Consider the following 4,755-nt stretch of genomic DNA (forward strand, 5'->3'; position numbering starts at 1 on the left):
ATCATCCTTTTGTCAAATTTAATTATTTATTTTAGCTAACTTTGATTAAAAATAAATTGTAAAAACCAAGTTTTTATCAACTATTTAGACATATTACTACTTAAAGATGACCCCACTAGACAAAAATTTTGGATCCACTAATGGTCATAAGTAAATACATGTACAATATATTTTAGATCATAATAAGGACATAAATATTAAATTAATTAAACATAACATTTTATAAATTCCAACAATTAAAAAAAGACGAAAACGAGTATACGAAATATCGAGTTAATAGTAATGTCGGATAAAACATCAACATATGAAAAGAAAATAAAAAGTAAGGTTATATGAACATTTATGGTTGACTTTTGTATCTGCCAACGCCTCTAAAACCTGATCAAATCGTCAACTTGTCTAATCCAATCTATAAATTATATGATTAAACTAATTCTACCGAACTGTCAACATGTCCATTTGCAGCTTTGAAGTTGGGTTAGTTATAATTCAACCCATATAAAACGCTGATGACATATGAATTACATTATACATACATTATAAATACACAATAAATTCGTTGAGCTACTAATTTAAGAAAAAAAATATAAATACAATATAAATTCATCGAGCTATTAATTTATGTATAACTTTAATCCGGCTCCAAATAAATGATGTTAGGATGGCAGCTCGCCTACTGGGCAGGGAGAATTTAAGTTCTCTTCCGATCAACTGTCTGTAAAGACAGACTGTTTCTAAAGTTGTGCCCTTCTCCCTCTTCTTCCGAAACCAACCCAATTCGCAAGGGTTAGGTGGGATTTTGTTTTTTTAATGGTTGGGTTGGGTTGAGATTTGTAAAAGACGTAACAAATTTGAGTTGTTAAAACGTTAAAATCGTCGAACCTGACTTATGTACAACCCTAGTATTTACTGGTCTATTATGTAGCAGTCAAAACGTTTTCTACATGCAGGTAAAATAATATGATCATAACCACAAGTCTGGTGCCTTATTGGTTTGAGCTTGGCTCCAAAGGTCAAAAGTACCAGGAGGTCCCAGGTTCAAATGCGATGACTTCGGGATACCTGCAAAGCAGATGGTCGTCCTGAGATTAATCGGCTTGCATAGCGGGTTGGATATCCAAGTTAATAAAAAAAAATATGATCCTTTATAAAAGAATTTTCTAAAAATGGATTTTTTATATCTATCTAAACTAATCTTGTAATATTAGCAAGGACACCTCTTCACAAGTCTAAATAGCTACAGACGTAATCCATTTTTTTATTTTTTATTTTTAAATATATATATAGATCTAATATATATTTTCTATGAAAAATAGTATATATATATATATATATATCAGTATAGTTGATCTGTATATGTTTAGACTGATTATGATTGTATTACATGTTTTGATTATGCTCGTTGGGAACTCGATAAGAGTACGATAACACTTTGACATGCTTAAAAAATCTCTATATTAATGGGGATTGAATTTTTTGATACATACTCGGTCGAGTGTGATACGTGGTAGATGGTCGTAACATTTTGAAAATCCATTGTAGTAGATTTGTTCTTACTTATAATTTCGTGTAGACCTTTCCAACCTTTATACCAATTATCTATAGCCAGACCAAAGGGTCTTTGCCCTAGCGGTATCGTAGTCTTTTGTCTCCTAGGAGGTCAGGGGGTCAAACCTCACCAAAGGTGAGGAGGGTGTATGAGTTTATCAGTTGCATTTACCGTAAATAAATATTATATACTTAAAAAAAAACTATCTATAGCCAGAACCCATTAATTTAAAAAATTATTATATGTAGTCCACACTATATCTGTAAAACTTGATTTCTTATTAAATATTATAAGACATTTTTTTTAATTAAACGAATATTTATCAGTGTAAGGATGTTTGTGAATGTATGAAGTAACAACCAAACTCCATTGAGCACCATCAGTTATAACAAATCAATCAAATATCAAGAATATAGTTATGCTACGATGATAGTTTAGAAAAACAAACGTCATCGTATACCATGCCATGCTACGGTGACGGCTTTACACAAAAACGTGAACATATGCTATTCTGTGGTAATAGTTTTAGGAAAAATTAGATTTTTATATAACTAAGATGACGGTTTTAGCCTGTGGTAATGATTTCAGATATGATTTGGTAACATTTAAAGTTTAGTTCTACAGCTATTGAAAGTTACAACAGAATTGTTCAAATTCACATATTACAACTATCAAACTGCTATTACACCTGTATCAAGTTGGGGTTCAAATCCCAAATACATGACCTTTACTCGGTGTGATCAAAATTTTAACTGTTTTAGCATGATGGTTAAGTACCCTTCTTTTATATATGTAACACCCTAAAATTTGAAAAATAGCGACTGATTAATTTTTTTTTTAATACAATCAATTGAATGGTAAATTTCTTTCTAAGGGACAATACTCAAATTACCTAAAATAGAAATTTAAGGTTTAATGTCAATAAATTACAACCCAAACTTTATATAAAGTCGAGGTTAGAGACAGGTGTTACAAAAACCCCATAACAATTGCAATCTCTAAAGTATGAAAGATGTCCCCAAGATTCTAAATCCTTCTCATACTTCTAACTAGCACTCAACTCTTCATAGTGTTTATTAGTACCATCTCTAACAAGGATCTAATGTACATGCCGATAATAAACAGTGATAGGCTTAACGTCTAGTGAGTTCAAGCAATTTTCAGCATAACTATAAAATGGTGAAATTGAAAGGCTGCTTATTTAAATCACCGTTTCCAAAAATGAAACGTCTTTACCATAAAAGCAATATCTTTCCAAAATCCGCCATCCTTATGATGAAAAATCAATAATCATAGCACCCATTTAACTATCTGATGGTTTTATATTGGTACTTTATATTTGGTTTTCTTTACTGGTTCACTTGGTTCAACTGCACGAAAATCAGGATGTTACACCACATGATGTATTGAAAGTGAAGAAAACTTTAGCTTTTCTTAATGATCAAAAAGTACGTATGGATCATCCTAAAACAAAGCTGGATGATAGTCCCATTCGTGTTTGTTGATGCATCAATATGTTCATCCTTTTAAACCGTAGTCACATATAAATGGTCATTTTTTATCAATGTTTTATGAATTCTCGATATGGGATCTCTTCTAATATGCATAGGTCTAAGTGGTTGTCCCTCCGTGTATAAGGACACCCTGAGATATACATGAGGTACCCCTATTTCGTTCAATACTTCAACTTATGGGCTTCAACTTTTTTGAAAAAAAGTCAGTTAATTGCGAGTTTATTATATAACTTCTTATCTGAATCGATGAACTCTCGACATCCTTGAACCTTCAATCATCATCATTCATTGCCCAAACACCATTGTAAGATACAAATTATGCCGACATTTGAATATAATGTACAAATATTTTACTTAAAAACAAAAACCATCGTTAATTATAACCACAAGGGTGGTGCCTGATTAGTTTAAGCTTGGCTCCAAAGACCAAAAGTACCGGGAGGTCTCAAGTTCAAATCCAAGGAGGAATAAAAATCCATTTGTGGCCACGGAGGTTCAAATACGGTGACTTCGGGTTATCTGCAAAGCAGGTGGTCGCTCTGGGATTAGTCAGCTCGCATAGCGGGTTGGATATCCAGGTTAATAAAAAAAAACCATCGTTAATTGAGTTTCATCGAACTACTATAGAGAAACAATTGAGCCGATTCTGTTCCATGTAAGATCTAAAGTGCATCAAACAATATCATCTTTAACCTATGCACTTACTCATAATAATTTATTTTTTTGGTGATATAATCTGTTTTTAGATGATTGTCGTGCGTTGAGATGCAAGAGAAAGTCTTGAGAGAGAGAGAGAGAATAGAGAAGAAAAAATAGATGATAGAAATAGAGTGAAGTTGTGAAGATCTTTGAAAAATAAATTAGGGGTACTTTGGTAATAAAAAGTATAGTTTTTCAATAATTAAACATTAAAGCATATTTATAATAAATGAAGTCTTATTAAGCATATAAGAGCATTCATAATGGAGGTTTTTGTTGAGATATTTTTTTAACAAGAACCTCTACTGTAAAACATAGGTTCTTGTCTAATTAGAGGTTCTAATTAGAACCCAGATGCTTGAACAAGAAACCCATGTTTTTATTTACATTCCTTTTTGTTATTTTTTTTATTTATAGAGTTTTTTTATTTCTTAACCATTTAATTTAATAAATATGAAAACATATATAAGTTAAACTAATTTATTTAATAAATTGTATTTGAATTTTTATAATAATTTATATATCTATACTATCTTATAAAACATTTGGCTAAAACTCTTAAAAACTCTTAAAACTCTTAAAAACTCTTAAACTCGTTCATCCCCAAATGATTTTAATCCCTATCCAATTTCATCCCATATCTGAATTCGTGTAACTAACTGCAGATAAACACAATCAAATACAGAATAAACATCTMATTTTAAATATAAAAAATCTAAAATATAATTAGGATTATCATTGAGTTCTAACATAATACTTAATTATTATCTTTATAAAATGTTATAATATTAAACCAAAAATAAATTATTTCATTATTAAACTTGTATTAAATTATAAAAAAATCTATACTATATTATAAAGCATTTGACAAAAACTCTTAAAAACTACTTTTTATGCGCAAAATACTGTTTATTAATGCATATTACTTAAAACTCAAGATTACAAGTAGATTGTGCGTAAGTACAACTTATTAAAGCTCTATATCTGAATTCG

Source organism: Cynara cardunculus (assembly GCF_001531365.2).
Source record: "Cynara cardunculus var. scolymus isolate 2C chromosome LG 9, CcrdV1, whole genome shotgun sequence".
Lineage (NCBI taxonomy): Eukaryota > Viridiplantae > Streptophyta > Magnoliopsida > Asterales > Asteraceae > Cynara > Cynara cardunculus.